The following is an 18,267-nucleotide window of genomic DNA, read 5'->3' as shown; positions in this document are numbered from 1 at the left end:
TCTCTAGCTTGAAGTTAACATCCAACGTAACAACAACTTAGGTCTATTTTTGGACAATAATGATTGTAGATGTTCAATTGGGAACCAAAACAGCATTAATCAGAGTAGTTTTGAGTAGGACTGGAATATGGATTTACAACGAAATAGCCTAGCCTAGAGCTAATCTCGCTCCATCAAAGAAAACCATTGGCTAGGCTCATTATGATATCATTACACCTAACCAGGTTGTTTTATCGCTTTTAACGAATATTCCCTTTAACCGTTCTGCTGTTGTTCGATCCGGGTAATAACACTCCACCAACTCTGTGCTTGGTGGGCCTCTGCTGTTGGTGCGTCTCTGCTGTCCAGGGTCCTCTGTGCTTGCAGGCCCAGTTACATCTCAGCAGCACATTTGTTTACAGTGAGAATCTGATCCCTTCTCTGGCGGATCACTTCCTGCCTTGTTGTTCCTCTAGGGGGGCAGTAAGAGTAACTTTGTGCCTCCCCCGGTGTCCCTAGCGACTGTCCCGTTGCCCCGGTGCGGGGCAGTAACTCTGCGTCTCCCTGGTGTGTCTTCTAACAGCCGGCCTCTTCCGCTATAGCGGGGCAGGGAGCAAGCCCATGGCCGGACTGGTATGTGCTTGTAGGGGCAGTAACCGTGGGCACCAAGGCCGACAAACGCCATGGCTGTCAGTGATCCGACGCGCTAAATATACCCCAGACTGACAGGGGCAGGTGTGAGGGGCACTGCCAGACTCTTGCACAGCACAGGATGGTCCGCATGCACTGTAGGTCACACTGTGCAATCTGTGTGTGTGTGTGTGTGTGTGTGTGTGTCAGTGTGTGTGTGTGTGTGTGTGTGTGTGTGTGTGTGTGTGTGTGTGTCAGTGTGTGTGTCAGTGTGTGTGTGTGTGTGTGTGTGTGTGTCAGTGTGTGTGTGTGTGTGTGTGTTTGTACCATGGGCTGGGTGTGGTGGGGGCTGGGGTTCCACTTCTCCTCATTGTGCAGTGAGATCTGAACAAAACGCAACCCAATTTTGGGTTTCTCTTCCAAAGCCAGCTGGTCTGGCTTTAATCACTCTTTTGTCTTCTTCCTTTCTTTGTTTGTTTTTTTTCTAACTTTTGATAAGTGGCCCCCCGTAGCAGGTGCTGACGGGCAGACTGACCTTCCTGGAGAAGAACAGCAGCAGGACTGGTAAGTCTTCCCGTTTTCCCGATAGTCCGCCTGGGCGTTCAGAGACGACGTTTGAGCCTCTGAAAGCGCCTCTTCTTTAGCTGTGGGGAGACGGAGGAATGTCTCGGCCACTGGACACGGCCGAAGTGGTCAACTATGGAAAAGTGTGTGTGCGCTTTTTACGACACAGTGATTCAACACGTCTCCTTTGGGGAATGCGAACCTGAAAATAGAAATAGAAAGGTACAAATTTAGAGGTGAATGCTGTTCGGTGAATGGTTTGAAGCAGTAAAGGGATATGTTTGTCTTGTATCCTAGTATAGAGACCCATCGTGTCATCAGAAGCTTAGAACTGTCTCCTACTTGTTTGTCTGTTTAAAGAATTGAGGTGACCTATGGTATCAAATGTCATTTTACACTTCGGTAATCTACAGAAATTAACTGAGTCCTTGACTTTACTCAACACAGAATGCTGACAGTGTTCAAGTACATTACAGAGGTGAATTAGAAATTATGGTGTCACTAAAGAAAACAAGATTTTTATGTTCTAATTGGTTTGTTCACCGTTGCTGAGAGAACCAAAAGAAATCTGGTAAAGTTACTTTACAAGACAGGGAAAATATTATTGTGTCATGTTTTGTTGTGTCAATACTTAAGACCCAGTTTTCCTTGAGATCTCTGTGCAGAGCAACTTTCCGTCTGTGTGTGTGTGTGTGAGTGTGTGTGTGTGTGTGTGTAGTGTGTGAAGTGTGTGTGTGTGTGTGTGTGTGTGTGTGTGTGTGTGTGTGTGTGGTGTGTGTCTGCGGCTGGCCTGTCTACTGTCAGTGGGCTCCTTCGAGCCCCACGTTGCCGTAGTGCCGAGGGACCCACAGCTGCAGGAGCGGTCAGCCACCGCCGGCCCCAGAGCCCCGATCATGAAAGGCACATCAAGGGCGTTTCACTGCGCCCACAAAATAGCCTGCACCGGCTCCCCTGGCCACAAGGCTGCGTCTCGCCTTTCAGCTTGGGTTTCAAAACAGCCCTGACTGATACACGTCTCTTTGTCCCACTGCTGCAGACATACGCTCACTGCATGCGCCATAATTGATGTTTTATTTAATCTGTCACTGGGTGGGTGATTTTCCTTGACATTTTGTGTTGGTGTTGGTCGGAGTTCAGCTTTCCGATTATTATAAACTTTTTCGTGCTTGGTGGGAACGTCAGTCTTTATTTATGTAGTTATTTATTTATTTATCTATTCACAACTTGCTGACACAGGCAGACTGAGCGCTTGTTGAGGAGGTCGTTCTGAATGCTCTGGCCTTGTGGTGGAGCCATCTTCTGTTGCGTTTCTGATTTTTGATTCTTAGCCCTGAGTAAATGCTCTCTAATTCCAGGGTGGGTTCAATTTCACTGTAAATTAAACCAACTGCAGACTGTTGTCTCCATTGTTCAGTCTGAAAGTTGTATGTGACCGGCTTAACCCATTTCAGTCATATTGTTTTTCCTCAAAAGTTTTTTTTTTTTGTGTAGGTCAATACAAGCAAATCCTTTTAATTTTCCCAAAAACGTAAAAAAAATAAGAAAGAAATCACCGTAGGCTGTCGTGTTTCAGTGTTGCCTGGTGCCTGTGTCGCCATTTTGTAGTCCCCTTTTCAACATGGTTGCCCATAGGCAGCGTACGACTGGACAGGACGGGCTCGCTCAGTGCTGATGCTTGTCTGTGTCCAAGTGCAGTCAGGGCTGGAGATTTAAATATCTCGGTGATGTCAGGCCTCTGCCTCTGCCCAAATGTAGAGGTTGTGGTGCATGGGGCACGTCTCAGTTTGGGAACAGAGCAAGCTCCAACACCGCCCGGCCCCCACTACTGCTCTTAGGCCTCCCAATGCATGCGCACACGCACGCACACCACACACACACACACACACACACACACACACACACACACACACACACACACACACACACACACACACACACACACACACACACACACACACACAGATATTTACAGAATACATCTATTGATTCTTATCGCCCTTTTTAAATTAAAGTTAAAATATCACTACATTTGACTACGCTTTCATATAAAAACATGCTTGCACAGTCCATTTAGTAAGTTGTGCTGTGTGTGTGTGTGTTGGTCGTCACAATTCAAATCCATCATTGTATTGTCTGTGTGTGGCATTTGGATATGTACAGAGTCATTGTAGTGTACAAAGGATAAAAAAAATATATATATAATAGAGCAGACCTATAATACTGTGAATATGTATATATAAATATAATAAGAAACACACTTGACCGTGTGACTGAACATCAAATGCCTGTCATCAAAAGTCTACAGTATGTGTCATACATTAGATGTCCCCATGCCTCGGCTCCAGCTAAGACCTATTAGGTGAGCGACGTCATTCGGTGCTTCCTGGGGGGATTTTTCCTTGGTAGCAAGCGTGTTCTTCATGTTCCTCGTGTTCCCCGTGCTCTCCGAGTGTGTTACTCATCCATAATGGACCACAGGTGTACGCTCAGGGCTATTTGCTCAATACAACACGTAAATGACCGGGAAAAAAAAGGCCCCCAGTGGCCAACGAGCTAACAGACGAGCGTCACAGATGAGCACGCAAGTGTCCTACTTTCTCAATGACAACCAGTGCGCAGAGACCATTAAAAGGGGTTAACGTTAAATAGTGCAGTCAGTCATTCTGTTTCGCTTTGTTTTCTGTCCAACAAGGACACGCTTTAGTTCCCAAACCCATCAGTCTGAATTATGGACATGAATTTATGACATTGTAATAAAATCAAATCGAAATGGTCATTATTAATGATTTAATATTATGTACATAATTTATATTATTCATTAAAGGTTACAGTTGCTAAAGCAAGAAGTTAATGCTGAGCCTATGTACAGGTCTATGCAATAAATTAAATAGGTTTAATATTGAAAATAAATGTAATCAGTATTATTAAAATCAGTAATCATTAAATCAGTGCAACAGATTTAATCAAGGGTCTCTAGACAAAATTTGTCACAGGCAAACGCAATAGCTAATATTCTTATTTGAGTTATAGGACATTTACATGTAGCCTACCATTGTCCTCACACTGTAGGCTATACTGTCATATCCTAACAGAGGTATAGTATGTTCAAATTCCTTCAAGATTCACACCGACCATGTTTTCTCTAAAAAGATCATTGAACAGTCTGTAAACATTCCATCTCAATGGCAACCCTCCGTTCAACTCTAAACAGAAAACTGTATGAAAACGCTTGTGAATGTCTGCCTATATGTCTGTGAAAGTGAACGTACAGTACCTCCGGATTAGGGTTAGGGTTGGGTTAGGATTAGGGATAACACCCCGCAACTGGCCCGGCCTGGCCTAAGCATGGACGTCTCGCAGGCCAAACCTGAGCCCGAGTTCAGCTGTGCCTGCAGCTGGGCCTTGGGCCTGGTGCTGCAATTAAGCTGTGATGGTTGGGGTGCCTGGGGAGGTTTCATGTGTTTGAGAGGACACCATGCTGTATCCTCATGTCACATCACTGGAATTGCTGGCATAGTTCGGGCATGCTGAGTGTGAGCATCAGGCACGGAGCTGAGATCCCTTAAATTACCAAGTGTCAGTCTCAGACGGGCAAAACAGCACAAAAACATTGTCAATGGGACAGAGGCATGACCATTTTCGGATGAATAAATATTCACTAATATTTAACTATAAGTCACAGCTTGGGAAAGCTTGGGTCTGTGAGCTGTGCCTGTGACAGTTGATTTGAGGGAGTTTTCAGTGTGTTGGACTGGACATACAGACCACTCCTAGGAAAGCTTGTGTTCCCCTTGCTAACATTATGGACACATGTGCACTCTTAGGGAAAAAAGGTGCTATATACGTAGAAAAACATGCTCCATGGCACCCCTAAATGGTTCTTTAAACCATTTTGAAGGGTCCATCAAAGGAACCCCCCCCCTTTTTTTTTTTAAAGAGTGTAGAATATGAGCCATAGGTGGTTGCTGTAGCAGGTCCTCCTCAGATCAGTGTTTTCTCCTACACAGTACACACACACACACACACACACACACACACACACACAGAAGATTGTTTACTCGTGTATGTTTTCAGAAGACACTCACAATTCACAAATGCAAATGTGCACAGAGTGACTGTAACTCAAGGCCATTGAGATGATGTGGGAGGCCATTCTTATGACCATTACAGCACTGTACTAATGGGGCTACTGTCCAAACAGCAAACCCACTGACACTACAGAAATGACCTGGGGTTGGATAACGGGCTGGTAAAGGAGGTGTAGTACTGCAAAGCTACCACTAGTATGCACTGTAGAGCTGTAGAATATCATGTCCAGTGTATCAGTATGGTTCAGTGATGATCCATGCTGAGGGGGCGGAGGGGGTGTCATTGTTTTTGTTTATTTGTTTGTTTGTTTTCATCTAAAAAATAAAAAATAGCTCATAATGTGGACATCACACCTTCTTCCCCTTACACACACACAGTCACACACACACACACACACACGCACACACACACACACACACACACACACACACACACACACACACACACACAAACCTCTACTGTACTGTACTGTAAGTCCTGGTGGTGTGCAGGATGTGCCATCTCTTGTTGAAATGTCATGTTTCTCCTGTTGCCCCGTAGGTGCCGTGAAAAGAAGCCTGAAAGCTGAAAATAAGCTAAACTGATGGAACAGTGAAACAGAGCGATAGAAGCCAAGAGGGATCTGAGCTGGAAGTCAAAACAGAGGGACAGACGCAAGTGATATAGGTAAGGTTTCCTCCCCAACCCTGATCTCTACAGTAGCTAACATCTCACAGTGGTCAAAATACTGAAAAGACTATAAACATTTCATGTAAACATACATCATGTTTCAGTTTCACCCACCAAAGGCTAAGGGGAAAGCAGTTTAAACATCCAAGAAGTACATTTTAAAAATGAAAAAGGCAATATCCGCACAGAATACCATTCCATCCCACCCTTTATCCTGCTTCAGTCTGATATAATGAATAATTATATTATTCATTCAGTGTTGATTAAAAACTACAGACCCAATTTGACCCTATGCTTGGGACCAAGCCTGTCCTGCCTAAATTTGGTGTTTTCATATAAAGCAGGCCATTGGACTTTTTTTGTATTAAAACAGCATGATGTGCATCTAGCCTCACTGTAGACACACGCAAGATTCATAACATACATTGATACCGTATGTGAATCTTAACCGGGCAAGCGTTTGGGGTGTTCTGAGGTCTCGTGCCAGGTCCACTTCTGCTCTCTTGTTGCAACGCGGTCCTGCCGAGATTGAGTCCGCCCCCTTCCAGCGTGAAAATGACTCTCTCTCTCTCACTCAGCTTGGATAGTGGTGTGACTACGCCACACTGCCCGGGACGTGCGCCTGAAAACTAGAGAAGTACCGAACCACACACGCACGGGACACGTTACCGGGGCCGATTCTACACCCTTCGCCGTGTCAAACAGTCGAGGTCCCGATCGGCCGTTCAGCCGAATATTGCAATCGTTGTCACCGCTGAAGTCGTGAGCTTTTAAAAAAAGAATTGCCTCGCGTTACAGTTGGTTACCTGCGAGATCGTCTGTAGTTGCTTTGGATTATAAAAAAGTGGGGGTTTGTCCTTTACGCGTGAGAAGTGTCCACCGCTGCCAATTCAGGTGGACACGCAAAGCCCTTCGCAGTCAATGTTCTTCGGAGGACTAAGCATACTGAAGTGTTATGAAGTAAGTAAAGTGTTGTTATTGCAACCTATTTGTACGATTGTGAAACGACATGGACAGTTTTGAACTTGTAGCATAGTAGACAGACACCACCAGTAAGGATAACTAGAGTTAAGTATATTTGAAGTTGCCTGGATGTATAGCCTACCTATTTAAGTAGCCTATTTAAGAACGCAATTCGTATAGCCTACGTTAACGTAACCTAATAAGTAATGTAGCCTACTATTTGTTTGTGAATTGTATAAATGAAATCACAGACCTCCTTATTCAGCATGAATCCCCTTGTAGGCATGCTCATCAAAATACATAACAGGGCATGTTGTAACAGGACTCCTAAACTTAATATTTCATAACTTACTACTGATGAGATCACTTTTTATGTGACAACGGCTATTTGAAACAGTAGCCATTCTGTCACCTAATAGTGGCGGTGGACACATTGTTAACGGATAATAGAGTTTGCCTTGAACACATAAATTAACTGTTTTACTGCCGTGAGATCCATTAAGCTCTCAACAAGATCACCTGAGAAGGAATGACACTCTTTCACTAATTTCGCTCCCGGCTGGCCAGGGACCATTAGCCTGGTCGCGCTGAATAGAGAGCCTCGGGCCGTTTTCCTCCCTTGAACAATTTCACACACTGTGGTGCTCACGCACTGTAAACGCGAATGCGCGTGTTTGTGAAGGCCCATGTGCGTAATGACACTGGTAATTTGCCTTTCACAAAAATGGGTAATCCGTAAGTTGTTTATCTGTGCGACGATGCTAAGGTGTATTTATAGATTTTCAGAAAAAGGGGAATTCCATGATGTCAATATCAGATCTCTCCAGCGAAAGCCAACCAACGTGGAGAGATTTAGCCAATTGGTTAAGTCCGTAATGACTTGTGATTGATTTAGTGAAGTCAAAGACTTTTTAGTGAACTAAAAGTTGCCAAGAGGGAAGAAGCGGTGGTCTGCCGTCTCACGCGTTGGTCCATGCTGTATTTGATTATATGGTCAAAATATGTGGGAATGTGTGTGTCACGGACCGCGCCGTCCGCTGTAAACAGCGACTGAGGACTAGATAGGCCATGTGCGAGTGGCCACTGCAGCACGACTCCTTGGAGTTCATAATAGGAGACACATTGTCCAGTGGCATGGCATAGAAATAGAACAATACTTCAGCTCGTATGTTGTGGGCTATTGGCTTGGAACTGCTCTTGCTTCAGCCGCGAGTTTATGTTATAAAGTTGCAAAGATAAAGGTTAATGTTTCCAAGATCAACTTTGCAATTAAAAAAATGAGCTAGATATTTCGACAGCCATATCAAATTATGTTTGGCTTGTTGTTGTATGCCCTGTAGAACAAATCTTATTTCCATTTTAACATTTACTTTCACAAAGAGAGTTAACATAATGTTGCTCAACAAGCAATTTTGGTTTTGATCTGTGTACACTGGTATTTAAATGCTTATATTTAGACCTCAAATGAGGGCTTTAGTTTTTCAATTCCAGCTCTCTCTCTCTCTCTTTCTTTCACCCGCCCTCCCTCCATCTCGCTGTTCTGTTGAATGCAAAATTCATGACCCTGGGCTTGCGCTCTCCACCCCTTCTGAGTGGCCGGAGGAGGAGGAGGAGAGTGGATGCTCATGCAGTGCCTGCATCTCAACACCTCCCCCTGACCCGAGCTCCCTTATGAACGTGATCGCACGGTGCCGTGGATCCGTGATCCTCCAAACGTTTACTACGGGACATGGGACATGTTCAGCTGTGTGCCTTAGGCATACCTCTGCAGTCAAAATCAATCATGTGTGTGTTCGCTGACCTCATGGCTGCACACTGAGGTGTGTGTGTGTGTGTGTGTGTGTGTGTGAGTGTGTGTGTGCGGAGCAGACTCGGCAGTTTTCAGTCTTGCAATGTCATGCATGGCGCTGAAGGACTCAAATCTGTGTCTCCTTTCTCACTGTTTGTCAGGCATTGCAGCAGCGTGATAGCAGTATCAACATTTGCAGCTTTGTCTCATTGAGTCTGTTCCTAAACAGCGCACTGTTGTTTTTTTTTGTTTTTTTTTCTCGGTGTCAGGAAAATATTTTCTCTTTTTTTTCAGTAAAGGTTGTGTTGGAAGTATTCGCAAGGGTGTTTTGGATCAGAATAGAGCTGCCTTTGATGTTTAGATCTGCACACAATTTCAGTTATGGAACTTGTTATGTGAAGTGTTGCTGCATTTGTGTGTGTGTGTGTGTGGTGTGGTGTGTCTCTGTGTGTGTGTGTGTGTGTGTGTGTGTGTGTGTGTGTGTGTGTGTGTGTGTGTGTGTGTGTGTGTGGTGTGTGTGCGCTTTTGCATGAGACATAGTCAGAGGGGAAAAAATGAGAGACAGAGAAATAGAGAGAGAGAGGGAGAGAGAGAGAGAGAGAGAGAGATACAGTAAATAAACAGATTAAGAGACGGTGGCAGCCCTCCTCAGCCCCTCTCTGCTGCTCTGTGCTGCAGAGTCAGAACGAGATGAGTGGATGGGTGGTCCAGAAACACAGACCTCCACGAGTCCCATTGGTTTACACAATTAGCCACCAGCCTGTCCAACAGATGTCTCTCCATAGGCGTCTGCTCTCTGCATGCCACAGCGTGGAGTCAGGCGGCAGCAGTTCCTGCACCGGTGGCCCAGTGGCCTGGATGACCACTGAGCAGGCTGATCATGAGAATGACCACCGCACAGGTGAATGAAAGGCCTCAAACACACACACACACTCGCACACACACACACTGACAGACACGCAAACCTGCGCTTGTGGAGGCCTGCTCTGACACTGGGTTGAAATTTTGTAACTTAGCATTATGGTATTTACCTATTCAAACATGTCAGGCTTTCATCCCTCTCTCTCCAAAGGGCAAAAAAATGCGATTTAACCCCCCCCCCCCCTTCCCCCACTGTCTGATCTGATGCCCAGAGGTCATTTTTTCGCCTGTTGATGTAGACGTGAGTTGAACAATTAAGCTCATTTGAGAGCTTCCATGGGCTTGTTGCAAATGACTGGCGGAGAAACAGAACATGTCTCGCCCTGCTTGGATTGACTGCTCTCCTTGTCTGCTGCAGTTTACCCCACCGACAAGTAAACGAGCGAACGGGTGAAATGTGAACTGGGTCACCAGGGCCGCTGCTTCCTGATCTTTTCCTTGCGCCTCGTGCCCAGATGTCGGCCGAGTCCGGAACGCATATGGGCCAGATCAGGGCCAGATCGGCGCCAGATCGGGGCCAGACCCGGGTCAGTGGGCAGTGCTGAGTGTGGGCAGTTCCTCTTGCTGCAGGTTTAGTTCAGCTCTGAGAAACTCTCCCCCTCTACATTTTGTCAAATTCAATTTATTTTTGTCACAGGGCTAAAATAGTCAATTCACCATATTACATCCTCCAGAGCTGGGGTTTCACACAGAGTGCTCTTTGTATGTGGCCTGTATGAAGCGTTAATCAGGGAACAACCCCCATTCCTCAACACACACACACACACACACACACACACACACACACACACACACACACACACACACATATACACGTACACACCCACACCTACGCTTGCATTAAGTGGGATATTTTTAGCGGATCATGTGTTTGTCATTTAGGATGAGGTGAAACATGGAGCATTCCTAAAGAGAAACAAAAAAAATTCCGGAATTTAGTGGTCATTCCAGAAGTTGTAGAGGCGCACTACAGCAGACTCTTGCAAAGCAAAACAGCAGATGCGAACCCACAAAAGTCCTCCTTGTTGTCATACCCTCTCTTTGTGACGCCTCAGTTTGACATTCTGTAATTAAGTTTATTGAAGCTTGCGTGGTACAGTATTGTGTTTTACAAGTGGCCAGTGTTCTAGGGTCTCTTTCCAGTACAAAATGCTTCTCAGGCATCAAGAAGCAGGACTGTGGAACGCTAAGACTAGTCTCAAACAAGACCACTTCCTAAGCGCAGTGTGCTGTATGCCATTAACATCAAACACTGGTTTGAAATGTGACAGCTACAGTGAGGCCTGTCATGTATGTGTGTGTGTGTGTGTGTGTGTGTGTGTGTGTATGCATGCCTTTCTGTCTTCAGGTACCTGTCTGAAAGCAAATCTGGAGCTGTGGTTTAGTCACTCAATCATTCTAGTGTTTTCCGTCTGTTTGTGTTTCACAACCTTCTGGTGGCATACAGAAGACTCTGCTGAATCATTATCATGGCTTCAAAAACGTCAAAATCGGAGGGATGAGTAGAAGTCTCCTCTTCTTTTGTGTGCTGTCATTTCGGTCGCTAGTCCTCAGGGTAGCCTTTTCAGGCTAAGACTTCAGGCTCGTGAGAGACGAGATAGATAGATAGATAGATAGATAGATACTTTATTGATCCCCAAGGGGAAATTCAAGAAAGAGACTCTCCAGCAGGGATGAGCTGCTCAGAAAGTTGGGGCTTGGCTTGTTGGAGTGCTTTAGCCTCTATCACCGCAGAGGACGAGAAGTACGACGGTCTCTTAATAACGGTGCTTTTCTATCGCACGCTTCTCCCTGACTGCAGGTGCCTATCAGGTGGCTTGAGAGTCTTCGTCACTCTCTCTGTAGGACAGGTTTGTGAAAAAGCCTGTGGCATATGGGCTCTCGCCATTCCTCAGCAGGGGTGTCTATCCATCTCAGGCGGTGCGGCGGAGGTTTTGTTTGGGGTAAAAAGTTCATTATTTTTATTCAGGGAAAGCGGTCAGTGCAGCAGGCTGGGTATATTTAGAGGAGGAAGCGTCGTAGGGCAGTAGGGTGAAGGGTGTGGATACCTGCCGTCGGCCTGGCTTGGTTCACAATGCGCCCCGAGAGCTCTGATGTCACTTCCTGCCTTAGGCCAGGCCACTCTCTCACGCTGAGAGGAAACGGACACACACACACACACACACACACACACACACACATACACACATACTCTCTCTGTCCTCGCTCTCTCTATCTCTCTCCTTTTTCTCTTTAGCTCCTGTCTCTGTCTCTCCCTCTCTATCTCTTTCTTTCTCTCTCACTCTTTCTCTCTCACTCCTCTCTTTCTCACACAGTGTGCACACAGACACACACCCACACACCTATGGTCAGCCAGCTAGCAAGCAGTTTCACAGTAAGGGAGCATTCAAGAAACCACTCTGAAAACTCTGAAGAGAGACATGTAGTTGCTTTAAGAGGACACAACAATTGCGTACAGTTTTATACTCAGTTATATTCTCTGCTGAACGTCCTTGTCTGATTGACTTTGTCTTTATGCATTGATTAACTGTGTATGTGCTTTCCTGGTGTATGGCCATGATATACTGTACATTAAAGAAGAGCTCAGCTGTGAGACCAACTTTCACACCTAGTTTTTTAGTGTGTTGTGTGGTGTGTTGTATGTGGAAGTATTCTCCAGAACGATTTGCATGCATAAAATAGCTGTTCTAGTAATAATAAATAGTACAGTATACTGTAATAAATGGTTTTAGAGTTTACATCAGGTTGACGAGTATAAAGTGAAGTGGTTTAGTGGGTAAGTGGTGAACGCACACACACATACACACACACACACACACACACACACACACACACACACACACACACACACACATACACATGTAGGTCAACACACACGCACACACACACACACACACACACACGCACGCATACACATACATGTAGGTCAACACACACACACACACACACACACACACACTCTCTCCGTGTCTCCGTATCTCTGGGTGAGAGGTGGAAAGTGGAACAGACTGTTGGTTTGTTTTATCCCTGGGGTCCCTACCTGTGGACTCGGCCCACTGGTCTGTCTATCTCAGCACACACGCACACACACACACACACACACACATACACGCACATACACACAAACCTACTCATACATGCACCACTACACACATAACACACAGTTCTGACACAAACAGAGCGCAATTGCAATGTTTGCGAAAACAAAACACACACAAAAAAAAACATTCCTGAATCCTGGATTGTTCTTCAGACCGCGCTGCACCCTTCCACCAAGTTTCATGGAACTCAGTCTGGTAGTTTTGGTGTAGTTAATGAAAAAATGAAAAGCAAACAAACAAATTGCATCAGAAACCCCTCCATGGCGGAGGTAATAAGACAATAACTTCCCCGGGCGTACTATAGGCGTACTTCTAAATATAGCCTATCACAAGCTTTGGCCAGATGCAAGCCAGTCGCAGCACACATCCTGTTAGGTCAAGCCTGCATGTTTTGAACTGTGTGTTTTCCATCACTTAGTAACCTTACTAATTTTTCAAAAGACATCGACCAAATGCCTAAAACCCTTGAAGATAATCTTGTATAGTACATTTTTAAATCATAAACTATGGTACTTGTGTTGTAATAATTGTTATTACAGTATAATTATCTGCTATTTAGTAGCCTACAGTTCAGTGTATTTCAAATTGAGACACTTCAACCGACACTTTTTGAAGCATCTAATTCCGTGCCGATCTGTGCCCACTGTGAGTCTCCTGACTGGAGCACTTTAATGAAATCAATGAAATCAAACAGAGTCTGAATCAGGCCTGCCATCCTTGCTGAGCTGTATAGCAGGAGTTGCTTCATCAGTTAGTAAATAACCAGTCGCATCTTAAAAACCTACAGAGTCAGTTTGGTCATGTGTGTTTTGTGTTTTATAGAAACCGTTTTGGTATATGTAACACAGTAAACAAAGGGGTGTTCATGATGACAAGCACAAAAGTGGAGTGAAGATTGAAGAAGTTGTTTGTTAATGCAAGTAAGAGCCAAAACCAGTGAGCGTATATCCTTCCATTTCGCCATAAACAGTTCTTATCAATAAAAATGTATGTTGAAGCATTTCAATTGTTCTTACATTTACCACACCAATTTACTGTATTTTACCAATTCAGAATCTGAAGTACAGGACAAACAAACATTTCCATTTGTGTGTGTGTATGTGTGTGTGTGTGTGTGTGTGTGTGTGTGTGTGTGTGTGTGTGTGTGTGTGTGTGTGTGTGTGTGTGCAAGGACCCTTGTGTTGTTAACACTGTTTACTTAGAAAAGCACTGTTTCTCAGAACTACCTGCATGTACAAGGTGTGATAGTTGAGTGTGTATTAGCTTAATGTGTTAGCGTGTGGTTGTGTGTGTGTGTGTGTATGTGTGTGTGCATGTATGTGCTGAATGACCTCATGTGGTCTGTGGTTTTGGGATGACTGTGTGGTTTCAGTGGGCCCAGAACTGTGGGAGCCGTGGTGAGTGTGAAGAGCAGGGGCCTGCTGCAGTTGTGACCCTTTGCTCACCCTCAGGGGGCCATGGGAACTGCTGCTGACATGCTACTGCTAATGCTAACTTAGCCGCTGAGGGGGGTCCTCCCTATGTTCCCCGTTTCCTCCCAAAAGGGTCCTGTGTTCCCCGGTCGCAGTACATACTGGGGAACATAGGACTATTTTTGGGAAAAGGGTCCCATATTCCCCGGTACTATACAAAGTGGGAACATAGGACCCGGAGAACATAGGTAGTAGGTACGTTCCCCCGCTGAGGCTAGTTCTATCAGTAATGCAGTTGATACTAACGCAGCTGCGTTAGTAGGCTAGTGGGGCTAGTGTTAACGCTAATGCTGTTAATAGCTGCTGATGCTAGCGCTGAGGCTAGTGTTAACGCTAACGCTGTTATTAGCTGCTGGAGGCTAGTGAAATGGCTGCTAAGGCTAACGCCGCTTCAGCTGATGGCTCACAGCAACAGCATCGCACATCTTTTCATCACGCTAAGTAAAAAGAAAAAAAGACAAAATGAACGAAGGCATTACAAAGGCAGGGACTGACATATTAAGATGTGACTTGGACAGTGTTGTTCTCTCTTTCTCTCTCTCTCTCTGTCACTCATTCTCTTCTTCTCTGTTCCCCCAATCTCTGTCTTTCTTTCTCAGGCAGGTGTCAGCTGGCACAGAACTCTGCTGGTGTAATTAGGACACAGAAAGTTACACTGGCCCCCTTTTCCGCAAACTTCCCTTCGCTGCAACAGAAACCATCAAATGACAAGTCCCTCCCACTTTAACAGAGATAGAACAGCTAGAACTCACGTTACTCAATTTCTCTGATGGATAGAACTGGGCCTTTATTGTGTGACACACTGCAGATCAGCACAGCTGGGAGCACCATACATGCAAACCGTGTGAACGTTCAGCTGTAAGCACCGTGAAAGAACCAGGTTCTACTGTTCAGCTGTAAGCCCAACGAGAGAACCATAGGTTCTACTGTTAAGTTGTTTTAGCGGTAGACACACGGCCAAACCGTGAGAAAATTATGATCACAGCCGCAGTGAACATGCGTGTCCCCGTGGTGTCCTTGGGGTGGGGGTGGGGGTGGGGGTGGGGGGGTTGTATATCCTGAGTCCGTAGCTGGAGGTCAGGAGCTGTAGGTCTAATAAGCCAGCAGGACAGTGCTGTGATACGGGCTGGGAGAGTAGACTGTGTGTGGGGTGGGGGATCTGGAGAGTAGAGTGTGTGTGTGTATATGTGTGTGTGTGTGTGTGTGTGTGTGTGTGTGTGGCGAGTAGAGTGTGTGTTGGGGGGGGGGGGGGGTGGAGAGTAGAGTGTGTGTGTGTGTGTGTGGGGTGGGGAGGTCTGGAGAGTAGAGTGTGTGTGTGGGGGGGGGTGTTCTGGAGAGTAGAGTGTGTGTGGGGTGGGGAGGGGTTTCTGGAGAGTAGAGTGTGTGTGGGGGGGGGGGTTTCTGGAGAGTAGAGTGTGTGTGGGGTGGGGAGGTCTGGAGAGTAGAGTGTGTGTGGGGTGGGGAGGTCTGGAGAAGTGGCGGGTCAGGGCATGGGAATGTAGCGGACGCCTGGGAACTGCTCTTCTTCTGCTGTGCGGTTAGCATACCACAGATCTCTGTCTCACACACACACACACACACACACATACACACACACACAAACAGCCCTCTTCACTCTCGTTTATCTGATTTTTCACCCAAACCCTCTTTTTTATCTCTTAATCTGTCTGTATCACTTTCTTCCTCTTCTCTCCTTCACTCTCTTTCTGTCGGACTGTGTCTGAATGTGTATCTCTTTCTGTACAGTAGCTTAACTTAACACTATTATCTCTCTCTCATACACTCTCTCTGGCTCTTTCGCTCTGTCTGTCTGTCTGTCTGTCTGTGTATCTGTCTGTCTGTCTGTCTGTCTGTCTGTGTATCTGAAGGTGTATCTCTGTAGCTTTCCTTTTCTGTCTCTCTATCACTCTCTCTCTCTCTCTCTATCTCTCTGTCCGTCTGTGTCTCTGACTGTGTATCTCTTTCTGTAGCTCTGGTGTTTTTTTCTCACACACTCTCTCTGTCTCTGTCCCCTACGCTGATAACGCACAGCAGTGTGTTCCGTCTCCTTTTTGTCCTTGGGAAGTTTTCGTAAAGTGAAAGCGAGCCGAGCCGAGCCGAGCCCGGCCGAGCAGCAGAGCCTTCCGCTGTCCCCATTCCGGCTCTGATTGATACAGTTTCCTGGCTGCGACTGCTCCCCTGACAGCCGTGAAGCAGAAGCGCTCACTGTTAGTGACTGGAACGGCGCTGGGCACTGGGCGCTAGGCTAGGCTAGCCGTGAGGATGAACTGGGTGGGCTGGACACTGGACACAGAGTACAAATCCCCCTTTAAGCAGACCTAGAAAGTAACATTACATTCAAACTGAACTGCTTGCCAATCTGACAGAGATCGATATCCCACTATGACGTCTTTGCGACACGCCTCTTTAAGCAGACAGGAACTGTTCGAATTTTGCTTCCATAGAGATGCATTATGTTGCTCTATCTTGTCAGTAATGAAGGATCTTTGACTGGACACAGAGTACAAGTGGCCCTGTGAGGAACAGGCCACTTGTACTCACTCCTTGTGTGCTGGAATGCAGTTGTGTTCCTAATACTTTTCTGTGGGCCGAGGCCAGGGACGGCAGGTAAACTAATAAAAGAGCAAATGACTTGTTAATGGGGAGCCTGTTAAGCCCCGCTAATCTCTTAAACGGCCATTAATGGCACAGAAAACACCCTTTGTAACGGTTAATCTCAAAAAAATGCAGAGAAAAAAAAAGAAAGGAAAAATATTCTCTCTCTCTCTCGCTCTCTCTCTCTTGCACTCTCTCTGATGTCATAGCGTGGGATTCTTTGCCAGTGACTCAGAACAGAGGCTATGTGTGTGTGTGTGTGTGTGTGTGTGTGTGTGTGTGTATGCGTGGGTGTGTGTGTGTGTGTGTGTGTGTGTGTGAGGGCACCTCAAAAGTAGCATTCATAGTGTCGGAGGATGAGTGAATGCCTCATCTGGTGTTTCACGCACACATATGCACACACACATACGCACACACACACACACTCTCAAGTGTGGTGGGTCTGAAGCCACTGTGGTCTCCAGGTCTATAATTTACCGTGTCCTCTTACCTGATATAATAACACTCTTTTCGATCTCTTGTCAGAGTCCTATTCTCACCTCTCGTTTGGCATAAAGTGGATGTAATATCATAGAACTGGCCTCTCTTGAATCATACTTACTGTATCAGTTTGTTATCCCCGGTCCAGATGTCTGTGTCGTGGTGAAAATGTCCAGACAGAGATGGAAAATCAGCTGGACCTTCTTGACCTGGACCTTGTCGTTTGCATGGTTAGGTCAGTTCTGTCTCTGTACTCGTGCACCCATTGGCTGAACCGAGCAGCCAATGGGAGTGATCCCCACCACCCAGGGCTCTGTTGCCACTGGCAGAGAACCGCCGGCTTGATCTTCGATGGGCTTAAAGGCCACAGGGTGTGTGTGTGTGTGTGTGGCTTTAGACCCACACATTGGGGGCTCAGAAACCTGTCTTGTTACTGGGGTTTCTACTAGCAGTAGGGGCATTTAGGGTAATCTTATTACTGGAGCCAGTTAGGTGCCCTCCACCCTGTAGAGGTTGTGTTATTGTTTTTCTGTGTGTGATGTGTGTGTGTGTGCGTGTGTGTGTGCGTGTGTGATGTTTGAAGAATGCAGAGTGGTATCACTCGCTGTATTGTGTGTTCTTCAGGGGGTGTCAGAGAGGGGGGGTTGAGGGGGGGTGGCATCTCATGGAAGGAAGCACCTTTGGACTTTTCATTGTCTGCCTGCTCTGATTTCACTTCCTGTGCTTCCATGAGGGCCTTTGCGTGCGTTTCCTGTCTCTCTCGTCCCATCGGTGTCACAGCAGACCGTCTGTTTGTCAGGCCCTATACTTCCTCCCTCCAGACACCCGTCAGACCTCTAAACACACTCCCAAGCGTCCACCTTTCACCCCTCTCACTCCTCCAGCCGAGCGCTCCATGCCAGGAGCAGTTCGGCTCCAGATCTCTTGACGTTCAGGAATCTGACTGACTGGCTGCCACACGCACAAAGGGGCAGTTTCTCAGCGCGTTTCGCCCTCCCACAACTCAGCACAAGCT

At 46.2% G+C, this 18,267-nt stretch overlaps 1 protein-coding gene across 2 annotated transcripts in view; it reads left to right on the top strand.

The window, feature by feature from the left end:
- Window positions 1-993: 993 nt before the first annotated feature.
- The window catches only part of mef2ca (myocyte enhancer factor 2ca), a 54,268-nt gene continuing 36,994 nt past the window's right edge, over window positions 994-18,267 (top strand). Inside the window, exons 1-2 of one of the 2 annotated variants that reach the window (XM_062553695.1) lie at window positions 994-1,173; window positions 5,803-5,928. The gene's annotated coding sequence lies outside the window, so the exon portion shown is untranslated. Of the gene's footprint in view, window positions 1,174-5,802; window positions 5,929-6,577; window positions 6,892-18,267 lie in introns of those variants that run through there. The other variant, XM_062553696.1, reaches the window with a different exon arrangement.

The sequence above is a fragment of the Sardina pilchardus genome, chromosome 14 (assembly GCF_963854185.1).
Source record: "Sardina pilchardus chromosome 14, fSarPil1.1, whole genome shotgun sequence".
NCBI lineage: Eukaryota > Metazoa > Chordata > Actinopteri > Clupeiformes > Clupeidae > Sardina > Sardina pilchardus.
Note: the sequence above shows the minus strand (reverse complement) of the source record. Positions and strands in the feature narration are given on the sequence as shown.